Genomic DNA, 16,234 nt, shown 5'->3' with positions numbered 1-16,234 from the left:
ATGGAAATTGTTTTATCTACAGATGAAGAGCAAAGTAAACTAGAATATTCAAATATTACAATTAGAGAATTCATTCTTTTAGGATTTTCTGATGTTCCCTATCTCTATTGGATGCTTTTTGGTATATTTTTGCTTGTGTATTTGACTACTCTTCTCTGCAATAGCATTATAATACTAATAACAAGAATTGACCCTGCTCTACAGACCCCTATGTATTTTTTTCTTAGCAACTTTTCTTTTGTGGAAATCTGCTATGTAACAGTCACCATCCCAAGGATGCTCATGGATCTTTGTACACAGAAAGGCACTATTTCATTGTTTTCCTGTGCTTTACAACTCTGTCTTGTCATCATGTTTGGAGGAATGGAGTGCCTCCTACTTACAGTCATGGCCTATGACCGTTATGTGACCATTTGTAATCCTCTGAACTATCCACTAATCATGAACAGTAAGATCTCTGTGCAGCTTGTGGCTGCTTGCTGGGTCAGTATCATTCCAGTTGTGACTGGGAAAACTTATCAAATTTTCTCTTTGCCTTATTGTGGATCTAACAAAATTAATCACTTTTTTTTGTGACATCCCCCCTATACTTAAGCTTGCTTGTGGAGATACATTTGTGAATAATTTAGCAATCTATGTTGCTGCAGTGGCTTTTATCATGGTTCCATTTCTGTTGATCATTGCCTCCTATAATCTGCAACATTCTAAATCTTTCATCTGCTGGAGGAATGTCTAAAGCCTTCTCTACCTGCTCATCACATCTTATAGTTGTGGTATTGTTTTATGTAACAGCTATTATAACATATGTCATACCAAAATCAAGTCAATCAGAAAGCATGGGGAAGCTGCTGTCTCTTTTCTACACCGTTTTCATTCCACTGTTGAATCCAATCATATATACACTGAGAAATAAGGACATCATGGTAGCACTGAAAAAAATTACAAACTAAGTAATCAATATATGAGACCACATAAAATTACAAAAATGGATTTCTTATATGTTTTGCATGTATATGATGCACAGCAGAATTGTTAAATTCATTTCTGAATGTTCAACTATAATAATTAATATTGTGTAAGTACTCATGTCAAGTAAAATTTGTTTGATGAAATTTGGAGTTCTGTAAATGGAAACTGTACTTTTATTTCCTGACCACCCTGACCCGAATAATCAAACAGAAATTATATTAATTTCAACACTATTTGGCAAATGGCTCATCGTATCCCTGCATAGCTCTTATATCTTAAGGTACCCCTGTAATAGGAAACTGTGCATTATTTCCTGGCTGCCCATTCTCAAACAGATACACAAAAACTGTATTAATTACAACTTTTCTTGGTTAATGGCTCAGGTGCATTTCTAGATAGCTCTCACATCTTAAATTAGTCAATTTCTATTAATTTGTGAATTGCTATGAGGCTGGGGCTTTCTTGTAAGACTCTGGTGTCCTCCTTTCCTAGCCACATGGCATCTCCCTGACTCCTCCTGCTTGCCTCCTTTTTCATTGCTTGGATTTCCTGCCTTACTATATTCTGACCTGATGTAGGCCAAAGCAGATTCTTTCTTAACCAATGGTAATAAAACATATTCAGAGCATACAGAATGAGTCCCCACATCATAACCCATTTCTATTAATAAATGTATCACCACAAGGCTGTGGCTCACTGGTAAGGTTCTGGCGTCCTCGGCCTTCATCAACTACAGGGCATCTTCTTGATTCTGCCTACTTTCTGTATATATCTGTGTTCAGATTTTCTGCCTGGCCTTATTCTGCTATGCCATTGGCCAAAACAGCTTTATTCATTCACCAATAAAAACAAAATATATACAGAAGGATATCCCACTTTATATCACATTTTCTATTTAATTAGAAATGAAAGCTTTAATTTTGACATAGTAAAATTACATATGCAAAACAGTGATTAAACAAGAATCAAAGTTACAATATTTAGTCCATTTACATTTAACAAATTAAGGAAATACTCTATCATCTATCCTATTTTTTGTGACTCTAACGTTTTATGTTTAATATATCATAACTAAGGAAAACAAAAATTCTAACTATCTGATATTCAACTCCATCAACGATCCCAGAAGTGTATAATATTACCTAAACAAAAAGTATATTGTAAGCAACTTCCAATGTTCTAGAAATGACACAGACATCTCACTGCCTGGATGGTCACCCAAAGTTCTTTTGTAATGTTGGGGCATCCATCTTCAATCTATAGGCCCGCAATATCTGGCAAACTTTTCAGTAAAGCAGGAAACTTGAAGATTTGTTCTGCCTTGTACTGGAAAAGTTCATCAGTTACTTTCTTCTGTGTTTAGCAGAGTGTCTGACATTTTCTTCTGTGAAGCAGGAACTCTGAAGGACCATCACATTTTTTGGAAAGTTCAGCAGTAACTTTTCTATGGGTTCTATATGCCTAGTCTATACAGCATACCGTTATACAGTCTAGGCAAGAACAGCTTCTTGCCCAAAGGGCTCGACTTGTTACCTTGAAGACAAATTCCATAATGAGTTTCTTCGATGTCCATTCACTTCTCTGAAATAATTGGTGCAGACAGAAGAAGAAATGTCTCACTGTTGAAACAAAAAGTCTAAGTTCTTAAAATATTTTAAATGCTGTATTCTGTAGGTCTTTGAGATATTTGAAGAATTTCTATCCATTTTAAATATATCTCTGTACATCTAGAAAGCCTAATTAACATGACTATGCATTTTATTATTATAGGTGACTATTAATTGATGATTATAATTATATATAATACATTTTTAATGAGTTATAATAAACATAATACCTTAAACAAGAGTAGGTATTTGTATCAATAGACCAACATTCATACTAATGTAAAGTGTTTATCTCTAAATAATATCCCCCTTCTTTGGCCACAATCTCAGATACTCCATTTCATATTCAAACATTTTTCAACTGCAAGAAGTCAATTTCCAGATGCCCTGTGCCCTCCGACAGGTCCCTCCCCTCTTCCTAATGTTGGCGATGACCCTCAAGGTACAGAGACAGGGCATGCAGTGGGGTGAAGGATTACTCGAATCCCACTCCCCCCAACACAACTTGAGCACCCCTCCACCCTCGTGTGTGCACAACACTATCCCAACCCTTGTTTGTTTGCACTGCTGCACCCACACTGGCCAGCCATGCAATCCCTGAACTCCATGGGTGGGTTTCTAGGCCGGGCTCCCCTAATGGTTCTGCTGCCATCATCCTGGGGCCGGTTACAACGAGGCCATGGCTCCACGTGTGAACACAAAGTCCTCAGCTCCAGGGCAGTGCACCATTGCCACCCTGGGATTGTGAGGGCTCAGGCAGCTGGGTGCTTTGTGCAAATCTGCAAGCAGCCTGAAGCTGCAGCATCCCACAGCATGCCCAGGCCCCTGACACCTCCCAAGGAGTGTTCCTCAGTCATGGGTGCTGTGCAGCCCCCTCTACCAACTTGGGGCTCCCAGTCAAACATTCAGAAGGTCAGGTGGTGCGCCCACTGTTCCCAAACGCTTTGCCCTCTTCCAGGTTCTGGTACCACTGCAGCGCTCCAATTTGCATGGTCAGCCCCTTTCAGCTGTTCTGCTCTTGCTGTCTTTCTGCTAAAGGGGCATGCTGCTCTCTTTCTCTTTGCCCCATAGGCAAGCTCTGTCCAGGTACTGAGTAAGAGAAAGTGAAAGAATCCATCTGTACCATAGCCTTAGTTCATTAGAAACATGAGTACAGACAAACACAAACATCAGAAAAGACCGAGGGCACAGGTAGAAAGTTAACTCCAATAAGACAAAGAGAAAAAAATAAAAAACAGTGACAGATTGGCATTCTCAAGTGGGAGAAATCCTGCTGGCTCAACTCAATTATGACAAAACTGCCCAGATTTGAGGTGCTCTCTCATCCTCGATCAAATGAACCTTGGGGGATTCCTCCATAGGGTGTTGGGACTCAACCCACATTCTCTCTCCACAGGGAGGTGAGATTCAAACCCATGGTCTCCCTCCAAAAGGAGATGAAACTTGAAGCCATGATCTCCCTCCTCGGGGTCCATAATGTCTTTTGGATCATCCGTGGTCCCAGCAACCCCCAACACCTGCACTGGTGGCCTAGCAACACAATTGGGACTGTAACTAACTTTTCATCTGACTGTAACCACTATACATATTCTGTGTGCTTCAGGAAATTAAAGGACCAACATGAGCCCAAAAACGAGCCAAAGACTAAGATAAACAAAGTTATGAGCTCATCAGAAACCTGTCCGGGTGTGGTCCGGTGGGTCTTTGGATATCCAGGATAAGCTCTCAAATGGTATGCCATGTCACAGGACACCCAAATAAGACCACCACAGAACCAGTGTCCTATGCAATCACACTGGGGTATTTTGATTACAAGTTAGCTAACTCAGAATATAATTCAACACTCTGAGACAGCGGGTGTGGGAGAACATTTCCCAGGGCTTCAGGGTAAGGGCTTTTAAAGGGAAAAACAGCAAGCAGGATGACACAAGCCTTGGCATTTTGGGGTTTTGTAAAAGTATGCAATTTCTTAATTCTTTGGTTGGGATATAGGAAAATTTCAAACAGTGACTGTCAACAGACAAGAATTTTAAAACAGCAGTTAATCAGATACCTACAAGGACATTTGAATCAAGCAGTTGTTGTTTAGATACTCTGTTGGGTCACTTTGACCAGGAATGGCACAGTTTCTTGGGAATGTTTATGACTTTACTGGACTACATTAACCCCCCTAATTATGTTCTGTCTAAAATGAAATTTCTTCCTCAAAATGGAATTTGTTCTAACCCCCAGTAAATCAGGTTCGGGTTTTCACACATGCATAGGTACTTGGGAGTGGCTAGTACAAATCTGGTGAGCTCCTTATTGGAGAAAGTTAGTTAAGAAAGGAATTAAATCATCATGAGTTTCTAGAGAGGATGGTTAGTGTGCTATACTACACTTTTAGGTAAAAGCTAAAATGTTTATTTTCAGTAAAATTATGAATAGGACATGAATTGTATTTTAAACCATTGTGCACTTTTTCTTCTTCTCTGAGCATGAACAGAATTGGGTAACCAAGCAACCTGTATAAACAGTCAGGTGGAAGCCATGACTCTTAATAAGATTAGCACAGACACCAGATGCTGCAGTTTCTATGGGCCTAGTCTGGAGTGAGACTTCTCTAAGCGAAGAAGAAACCAATGCTCTAAATTATCAGTTCCAGGCTCTGCTGTTCTCAGTGGCTCTGACTGTGGGTGCTGTGGGTCCTTCTCTGGGTTGCAGTTAATTCTCTCCTCTGTCATCCTTGAGGGTGAAACACAAGCCCTAAATTTCCTGAATTAAAGCACCTGTAGGCAGAGGTGAAAGTAAGCACAAGGATCACAACATGGGATTAAACCAGAGTAGCAGCTTGGGCAGGTAGTAATTCTATGTCCTTGAGTATCTGTGAAAGTTTAAGTGGGATGCACCATGCCTGGACCCAAATGCCTACTGATAAAGATAACTGCAGGAAGGAAGAACTCTGCGATTATCTAGGAGAGAAGAAGAAGGCCTGGCAGTGGAAACTGTTTCCACAAATAGTTCTGAACTGTGAACATTCATTTACAAATATGTAACAAAAAGAGAGTTCAGCTACACTGAAAAATTTACAGCAAAGGACAGACACTTATTTACAAAGCAGTAACTCCAAAAAGCTTTGCTTTTTGGTTCAGCCTTTACCCAAAACCTGGGTTCAGATAAGTCACTCATAAAAAGATAACTGAGCAATTACTTTATAAAACTGTGGCTTGTAGCAGGATACTGGAGGACTAAAAATAAATCACAAATTTTATGAAGGTGTTAGTAAAGATGCAATAGAATCCAAGGATAATAACTCCAGTGGTCTACATAAGATTAGTTGATCAGTCATAAAATATTCAAGAAGTGGAAGAGACTGAAAATTAGAAAGGAAAGAAACCACTAATAAAAGAATCCAGGCTTTGGCAGCATAGATTTTTGCAGAAAGCTTCTTGTTTTTTTTTAACTTTAAAACAATCTTTTCCCATTTTATGAAACAATTCCATTTCCCACTTCCTTTCTTCTCCCTTTCCCACACCTTCTCCTTACCCAGGCCCCTATATACTCTTCAGGGAGGGTAAGTTTTCTCATGGGGAGTCAATAGAGTATGGTGTATCAATTGGAGGCAGGACCAAGGCCCTCCCCCCTATATCTACATTGATGAATGCATTCTTCCAAAGAGAATGAGTTTCAAGATGTCAGTTCAAGCACTAGGGATGCATCCTGGTCCCACTGCCAATGATCCCACAGACTTCCTCTGCTACACAATTGTCATTCTCATTCAGTGGGTCTAGTTTGGTCCTATGCAGCTTCCCCTACTGTTGCAAACTCCCACTACCTCAGGTCAGGTGTTTCTGAGGGTATCTCCATCATGGTCTTGACCCCTTTGCTCTTATTAATACTCCTCCATTTCTTCAACTGTTTTCTGGGAGCTTGACGCAGTGCTTAGTTGTGAATCTCTGCATCTGCTTACAATCATTTGATTGAAAAATTTCTTTTATTATATTTAAGGTAGATTTCAATTTGATTACTTTGGAAGGCTAGTTCAGGACCCCTAAGAGAGATATACATGTGTTACCCTGAGAAGGGGAAATAGACAATATCTCCTGAAAATATCAGAGTGTAGATGAGGAGAAGAGAGGGCAGAAAGGGAAGAAGAATGGAGGAAGAGAATGGGGAGGAGAACATGAGGGAACTATATGTCCAAGACGAAGAAAGGACAGGGGAAAGAGCAAGGAAAGAGTTATCTTAATTGAGGGAGTAATTATGGGGCTAGCAAGAAAACTGGCACTAGGGAAATCTGCAGGAATCAACAAGAATGACTCCAGTTAAGGCCCTAAACAACAGTAGAGAGGGTACCTGAAATGCAAAAGACTTCTTGATGAGCAAAAGAATTAACTTAAAAGCATGAGACTGCTTAAAAATTATATGTTGCATAATTCACATGGAGTTTCCAGGGGCCACACCAATCCTGCCCCTAGGAATTATACTGTCAGGTAACACATTGCCACAAAACTCTCCTAGAATACAGAGAGGAAATTGTTCCTTGAGCAGCTGAGGAGAGGGCACCTGAACTGGCCCTATACAATACCACACTGATGAATATCATCTGGTGATGGATGGAGATAGAGACAGAGACCCACATTGGAACACTGGACTGAGCTCCCAAGGTACAAATGAGGAGGAGAAGGACAGAGAACATGAGCAAGGAAGTCAGGACCACGAGGAGTGCGCCCACCCAATGTGACAGTGGAGTTGATCTATTGGGAACTCACCAAGGCCAGCTGGACTGGGATTGATGGAGCATGTAATCAAACCGGACTCTCTGAACGTGGCTGACAATGAGTGCTGACTGAGAAGACAAGGACAATGGCACTGGGTTTTGATTCTACTGCATGTACTGGCTTTGTGGGAACCCAGTCTGTTTGGATCCTCACCTTCCTAGACCTGGATGGAGGAGGGAGGTCCTTGGACTTCCCACAGGGCAGGGAACCCTAACTGCTCTTTGGACTGGAAAGGGGGGGGAATGGGGTTGGGGGAGGGAAATGAGAGGAGGGGAGGAGGTGAAAATTTGCAATAATAATAATAAAATAAATTAAAAAAACAAAAAAACGAACAATAATCCAAATGTTTTAATTGTCAAATTGTTGATAAGCTGAGTACTTTAGGGAGCACAGAAAAAGACTTCAACCGGGAAAGACACATCAACCAGATGTCCAGCAACAAGTTGACAGTCATGAAAGCATATGTGCATGGAACATCTTATAGAATCAACAGACCATGCTGAGAATATATGTTATATACAAATACATATATGAATGTGATGCCAATTATTATAAAAAAAGGTCATAAATTTGAAGGGAACAAATGTGACATATATGGTGGCGTGTGGAGGGAGAAGTGGGAAGGAAAAAATTAGAATTTCAAAATAAATGTTTATAAAATGATCATATTTGTAAATTATGTGTAGATTCTAAATCTGTTAAAGTGATATTTGCATTTTACTGAAGAAAATAATTACTATGATCATGAAATTGATATTCACGATCTAATGTCTGATTAAGCACTTCTTACCCTAAAAGGAAACTATATAATCTGTAGTAACTGAATCTGCTCCACAATAAACCACCTACCAAAACTTCCAGAAGAAAATAGAATGGACCTAAAGGAATTTGTCTTGGAATTTTCTGATATTTCTTAGGTCCAGTGATTTCTTTGCGGACTGTTCATTTTCAAATATTACACTATATTATTGGGCAACAGTACCACTGTGCTAATCACAACAATACTCCTTACCATAGCTACTTTTTTTAGAGATATGTTATATATTAATTACTCTTCCTAGTATGGTCTTCAACCTTGAGACTTAGAGAAGAATCATCTCTTTCACTGGCTGTGCTGTACAAATGTACTTAACTCTTATTCTGTGGCCCACAGAGTGCATTCCCCTGACTGTGAAAATATATGACCATTATGTAGGCATTTGCAGTCTTCTCTACTGTTCTGTAGTCAGAAGTCACACTCTGTGTATGTACTCCTAGCTTGTGGTTGGATCTTGGATCAGGGAAATTCCAATAAAGGTAGGGCCAGCATCACAAACTTTATATTATTTTGTTAGTGTGGGAAGTCCTTCATATATGTGTTGCTTTTGTTGCTTAATGAATAAAGATTCTACCTTAGCCTGTGATAGGGCAGAATAGAATGAGGTGGGAAAACTAAACTGAATGCTGGAAGAAAGAAAGCAGAGTCAAAGAGAAGCCATGTGGCCACCAGAGGGGAAATACTCAAGCTGCCAGTTTGAAACTTGCCAGTAGACCTTGAGCTTCATAGTAAAATATAAAATATAAAATAATGGAAATAGGTTAATTCTAGATGTAAGAACTACCTAGTAATGAGCTTAAGCTATTAACCAAAAAGTATTGCAAATAATATAGTTTCTGTGTGAATATTTCAGAGTCTGGCTGGTCGGAAAAATGAACAAGTAGCCTCATTACAACATTGTGTGGTCCTAATGCATCAACCACTTCTGTGATTCTCTTGCTAATTTACCCTGCTAATGATGACATATTCATGAATGAGGTTGTAGTTTTCCTAGATGCAGTATTATTTTGCTTGGTTTAGTTTCTGTTACTATTTATATCCTATTACAAAATTCTGACGGAGTTATTATCTAAATGATTCACTAGAACATTATTCATTTGTAGCTGTTAACTATACTTTTACATGTCTATAATAAAATTTCAAAAATATTTTATTTTACAAAGATAACTATTCAAAATTAAACTTTACCTGTAATGTTGAAACTAATTTGCCTGTAGAACTATGTATGAAATATTTATCACAAATTTCAATTCATTCTATGTCACATTTTATCTAACTCTGTATAATATTTGTTATAAAAACAGAACTTCTGATATGATAAATTGTCTAAGATAGAAAGTCATACTTTGCTATATAATTTATTGGAAATAATATCATTTACTTTCATGAATTAGTGACAGCAGTATTTGAAATGACACTGGCAGACTGACAATGAACCTGAAATAAAATAATAAGTGCTCATATTCTTTTACATATTAGAGTTTTGTCTAAATATGACTTACCAAATGAATGACTTACCATAAAAAGTCCTAGGCTTTGTCTTATTAATTTATATCATGGGTTTAAAACTTTAACAATGACTTTGCAAATCCAGGAAATTTGCTCATCATGTAGTGATTTCAAGCCCCTCACTGTACTCACTTTGGTGCATATAGTTATTTTTTCTGCTTTTTATTAAGTATAGTAGACAGAGTCATATTTTATGTATGTATACAAATAATCCATATTGTGGGAAATCATGGTTATGTAAATAAATAATACTGAAATATAGCCATCTATTTTAAAATTCAATAGAATAATTCTATGAACAGAGATCAATACTTTTCCAGTGAATGATGTCAAAGCATGAATCACCTCAGATATATTTCTTGAGTCTAAACAAAATATAGTAAATTAGTAAATGTGGACACAGGATTTACTTTTCTTCTTTAAATATGTCTTTTGTACATATGTGTGTGTGCATGTGTGTGTGTGTGTGTGTGTGTGTGTATGTGTATGCAACTGAGTGACTACATAGTTTTAAGAATGAGCTAAAAGACTGAGAAACTAGATAAGCGGCAAAATTCTTCCGTTATATGCATCTGTCATTGAGATCTATTCAAAATACTTCAAAAAGAGGAAAATAATTCTAATTATTATGGTTACCACTTTATTACGTTTCTGCTGTCAGAACTTGCATTTCTTAATAACCGCACAGAAAACATAAAGGTTAAGGGTATATAGGATCAATAGCCCAAGGCTATCATTCCCCTCATTTATTCATTTTATTATTACTTTAAACTCCCTGAGTAGCAAGAATTTTGTTTCATTCAGTTAAAAAGTAACATGGGAAAGGAATTTTTCCCTAGAGTAGTGAGGATCTCCCACTGAAATTTTAGTGTGGCTTCCTCCAATAGAATATATACTAGAAGAGGCCCAGTCTAACACTAAACAAACTCTTAAACACAGTTCAACTAATTTTTCCATCAGTTCTGAAATTTGTCAATCAATAAACGTAAGAATGCTATATGTTTTCAAAGTGGTTGCACAAGTTTGCATTCCCACCAGCAATGAATGAGTGTGCCTCTTTCTCCACAACCTCTCCAGCAAAGGCTATCATTGGTGTTCTTGATTTTAGCCATTCTGACAGGTGTAAGATGGTATCTCAAAGTTGTTTTAATTTGCATTTCCCTTATCGCTAAGGAGGTTGAGCATGACCTTAGGTGTCTTTTGGCCATTTGAATTTCTTCTGTTGAGAATTCTCTGTTCAGATCAGTGCCCCATTTTTTTATTGGGTTCATTAGCATTTTAAAGTTTAGTTTCTTGAGTTCTTTATATATTTTGGTGATCAGACCTTTGTCTGTTGCAGGGTTGGTGAAGATCTTCTCCCAGTCAGTGGGTTGCCTTTTTGTCTTAGTGACAGTGTCCTTTGTTTTACAGAAGCTACTCAGTTTCAGGAGGTCCCATTTATTCAATGTTGCCCTTAATGTCTGATTTCTCAGGAAATTTGGGATCAACCTACCCCAAGATCCAGTAATACCACTATTGGGAATATACCCAAGAGATGCCACATCAAATGACAAAAGTATCTGTTCAACTATGTTCATAGCAGCATTGTTTGTAATAGCCAAAACCTGGAAACAACCTAGATGCCCTTCAATGGAGGAATGGATGAAGAAAGTGTGGAATATATACATATTAGAGTACTACTCAGCAGTAAAAAACAATGACTTCTCGAATTTTGCGTGCAAATGGATGGAAATAGAAAACACTATCCTGAGTGAGGTATCCCAGACTCAAAAAGAGGAACATGGGATGTACTCACTCATAATCGGTTTCTAGCCATAAAATAAAAGACATTAAGCATATAATGTGTGATCCTATAGAAGCTAAATAAGAAAGTGAACCCAAAGAAAATCATATAGTCATCCGCATGGAGAGGGGGAAGTAGACAAGATTCCAGGGCAAAAACTGGGAACTTGCGGGTGAGGTGGCATGGGGCAAAGGGGAAATGGGATGAGAAATATGAGAAGGGGAGGATGGGAGGAGCTCGGAGGATTGGGATGGTTGGGATATAGGAAGGATGGATACGGGAGCAGCGAAGTATATATCCTATCTAAGGGAGCCATCTTAGGGTTGGCAAGAGACTTGACTCTTGAGGGGTTCGCAGGTGTCCAGGAATATGTCCCCAGCTGGTACCTTGGGCAACTAAGGAGAGGGAACCTGAAATGACCCCATCCTATACTGATGAATATCTTGCATATCACCTTAGAACCTTCATCTGGCGATGGATCGAGGTAGAGACAGAGTCTCAATTTGGAGCAACGGTCTGAGCTCTTAAGGTCCAAATGAGGAGCAGAAGGAGGGAGAACATGAGCAAAAAATCAGGACCACGAGGGATGCACCCACCCACTGTGACAGTGGAACTGATTTATTGGGAGCCCACCAAGGCCAGCTGGTCTGGGACTGAATAAGCATGGGTTGATTCCGGACTCTCTGAGCATGGCGGTCAATGAAGACTGATGAGAAGCCAAGGACAATGGCACTAGGTTTCGATCCTAATACATGAACTGGCTTTGTGGGAGCTTAGCCTGTTTGGACGCTCACCTTTCTGGACGTAGATGGAAGGACCTTGGTCTTCCCGCAGGGCAGGGAATTTGGACTGCTCTTCAGTATCGAGAGGGAGGGGGAATGGAGTGGGGGGAGGAGAAGAGGAGTGGGGATAGGGGGAGGGAAGTGGGGGGAGGGCAATATTTGGGAGGAGGGGAGGGAAATGGGAAATGGGGAGCAGGTGGAAATTTTAATTAAAAAAGAATAAAAATAAATAAATAAGTAAAAAAAAAATAAAAATAAAATCAGGAAAAAAAAAAAAAGACACATACTCAGGGTATGTAATCCACCATATAAGCAGCCTGAAAAACACAATACACGATCATCTCATTAGATGTAGAAAGGGGCATTTCTACAGCACCCATCAAGATAAAAGTCCTGGAGACATAAAGATGCAAGGGATGTACCTTAGCATAATAAATGCAGTTGACAGAAACCCATAGCCAACATCAACTTAAATGGAGAGAAACTCAAAGTAATTCCAATGAAATCAGGAGAAAGGCAAGATTTAGCTAATGGGCTTTAAAGAAATGAAATTTTTATTACCTATCTTCAATTCTATTCATACAATTTGTAAATGGAGATTGTTTGTTTTCCTGCCACCCAGACAGGAATAATCACACAGGAACTATATTTATTGCTACACTGCTCAGCCATTGGTTTATGCACATTTCTAGCTAGCTCGTATATCTTAAATTTACACATTTTAATTAATCTGTGTATCACCAGGAGGGTTTGGAATACAGGTAAAATTCCAGCAGTATCTTTTTCTTTCCGCAGCTACATGGTGTCTCCTTGACTCCGCCTACTCTCTATATATATGAATTCAAGCCTGGATATGTGTTTCACTGCCATAGACCAAAGGAGCTTTATTCATTAACCAAGAAAAGTTGCACATATAGAGAGGAACATCCCACATCATCTCCCATTTTCTGCCTAAATTAAATGGAGGTTTTAACATAGTAAAATTATATATACAACGTAGTTATCAAGCAAGAACTACCGTTTCAATATTTCTTTATGAGTCTAAAGTTTCATATATAATTTATCTTTTATCCTAAATAAGGAAAACTATAACTATTATTCAACTCCACCAAAAACCCCAGAAGGATATAATATTACCTAAGTAAATAAGAAGTGCAGTGTAAGAAAGTTCCTAAACTCTAGAATTGACAGAGACATCTCCCTGCCAGGACATTCACCCAAAGTTCTTCTGACACATGGGGTTATCCATCTTCAGCCTAGTGGCCCACAGTATCCAGTATACATTTTCATGAAGCATAAAAGTTAAAAAATTGTTTTATGTATATTGGCAGTTTGTCAGTCACTTTCTTCTTTGTCCTGGGGAATGTCTGGCAGACTCTTTCATGAAGCAGGAACCCTGAAGAACTGTCTCACCTTCTTTAGATAAGTGCAGCAGTCTTTGTTTGTGGGTCTTGCATGTCCAAATCATAAAACATACCATTAAGTAGTTGAGGCAAGAGCAGTTTATTGCACAAATGGCTAACCAACTCTATAAGGAGCCTTTTCAGTGCCCATCATCTCTTGAAGTAGGTAGGTGCTGCCAGAAGTAGACATGTCTCACTGTTGAGAGACGTCTACGTTAAGATATTTTAAATGCCATATTCTGTAGTCTTTGAAGTATTGAAGATTATCTAACTGAAATACATTTTTGTATATCTAGAAAATGTAACTAACATTGTTGGGAGCTGTGAACTCCCAGATCCTGAATTTCTTGTAAACAACTTCTTTTCCCCTGATCTGAGTGCCTCCAGCTGCTCTGAGCATGAGACACTAGGGAGTTTCTGATGGCAGGGGAATGGTTTATGGTACTTTTGGCTGGGGCATGGCTATCCCTGTATAAGCTGCCCCTGAACACAATAAAGGGGGTATTCTTGGGGCATTCCTGTTTCAAGGATGACCCATGTCTCTGTCTCTGTGTCTTTGTGTGTTTCAATCTCCAGCCCCTTGCCTGGTTCACTAACTGTATGGTGGCACATAGAGCACAGAGTAAAAGGAGTACAGAAAGAATTAAAGAAAAAGAGTAAGTTTAAAAGAGAAAAGAGCATGTGTTTTCATCCCCAGAGATGCTCTGAAGGACACCCTCTAGATAAAGAGGAGGCAGGAGGGTGAATTGAAGGCCTCCAAAAGACAGAATTATACCGCTCAAAAAGATAAAATGTGTTTGTTGATTGTGTTGTCTTTTGTGTTCTGGACTGAATAAGATATTTGACTCTGAGAACTGCAAAGCATTTGATGTGAAATGTTGGTGTAATATAAGGATTTGACACCCCCTGAAATGTTGATGCAAAAAATATGGATGTAAGGATTTAAAATATCCCCTAGAATGTAGTGCCCCCGTTTAGCAAGAAGAAGCCAGACAGGTTGGTGAAGTCCAAATTCCCTAAAAGTGTAGCTCATTAAGTGGTTCCCTCGAGAAGTAGCTGCGGAAGGTCTCCTAGCCTACCTGCTGCCTGGGCCAGTTGTGTTGGTGCATGCTGATAGGATTTGCTGAAGGAGTCAGAGGTAGGAGGAACTGTCAAGCCATCCTAGAGACTTTGAGATCACCACGGGTAGAGCTATTGTCACTGCTGCAGCCTCCTTTATGGCAGTTGAAATTGTCGTCAGTCAGATAGTTGCTGTGACTATTTTGTAGCTGGCACCAGCATTTGATATCATTCATGTTGACTGTAGAATGAGCATGTTCGCTGGGGCATTTTCCAACTTATAAGAGCAGTTGGATTTCTTGTGGGATTTGCATTTGGTTAGCTGCTCTACTTCTTTCTAATTATGTATAAGAAAGGGGGTGAGATGTTGGGAGCTGTGAACCCCCAGATCCTGAATTTCTTTAAACAACTTCTTTTTCCCTGATCTGAGTGCCTACAGCTGCTCTGAGCACGAGACCCTCAAGAGTTCCTGATGGCAGGGGAATGGTTTCTGGTGCGTTTGGCTAGGGCATGACTATCCCTATAAAAACTGACCCTCGACACAATAGAGCATTTTTGAGGCTTTACTGTTTCAATGTTGACCTGTGTCTCTATCTCTGTGTGTTTCTGTGTTTCAATCACCAGCCCCTTGCCTGGTTCATGAACTGTTGGTGGCGCATAGAGCTCAGACGGGTGCAATGCGCCGCAAACATGATAAAGTTTGACTATTTTTATTTATTTATTTATTTATTTATTTATTTATTTATTAAAGATTTCTGCCTCGTCCCTGCCACTGCCTCCCATTTCCCTCCCCCTCCCCCAATAAAGTCCCCCTCTCTCATCAGTTCGACGAGAGCATCTTCAACAAATGGTGCTGGCATAACTGGATATCAATCTGTAGAAGAATGAAAATAGATCCATATATATCACCATGCACAAAACTCAAGTCCAAATGGATTAAAGACCTCAATATCAGTCCGAACACACTGAACCTGATAGAAGAGAAAGTGGGAAGTACTCTACAACACATGGGCACAGGAGACCACTTCCTACGTATAACCCCAGCAGCACAGACATTAAGGGCAACATTGAATAAATGGGACCTCCTGAAACTGAGAAGCTTCTGTAAAGCAAAGGACACTGTCACTAAGACAAAAAGGCAACCCACTGACTGGGAGAAGATCTTCACCAACCCCGCAACTGACAAAGGTCTGATCTCCAAAATTTATAAAGAACTCAAGAAACTAGACTGTAAAAAACTAATCAACCCAATTATAAAATGGGGCACTGAGCTGAACAGAGAATTCTCAACAGAAGAAGTTCAAATGGCCAAAAGACACTTAAGGTCATGCTCAACTTCCTTAGCGATCAGGGAAATGCAAATCAAGACAATTTAAAGATACCATATTACACCTGTCAGAATGGCTAAAATCAAAAACACCAATGATAACCTTTGCTGGAGAGGTTGTGGAGTAAGGGGTACACTCATCCATTGCTAGTGGGAATGCAAACTTGTGCAACCACTTTGGAAAACAGTGTGGTGGTTTATCAGGAAATTCGGGATCA

At 39.3% G+C, this 16,234-nt stretch overlaps 1 pseudogene; it reads left to right on the top strand.

Moving 5' to 3' along the window:
• LOC130862844 (olfactory receptor 10AG1-like) lies at nt 1-965 on the top strand (annotated as a pseudogene).
• The last annotated feature ends 15,269 nt before the right edge of the window (nt 966-16,234 follow it).

This window comes from Chionomys nivalis, chromosome 2 (assembly GCF_950005125.1).
Source record: "Chionomys nivalis chromosome 2, mChiNiv1.1, whole genome shotgun sequence".
In the NCBI taxonomy this organism is placed as follows: Eukaryota; Metazoa; Chordata; class Mammalia; order Rodentia; family Cricetidae; genus Chionomys; species Chionomys nivalis.
The sequence above is the reverse complement of the archived record's forward strand: the minus strand, read 5'-3'. Positions and strand labels throughout refer to the sequence as shown.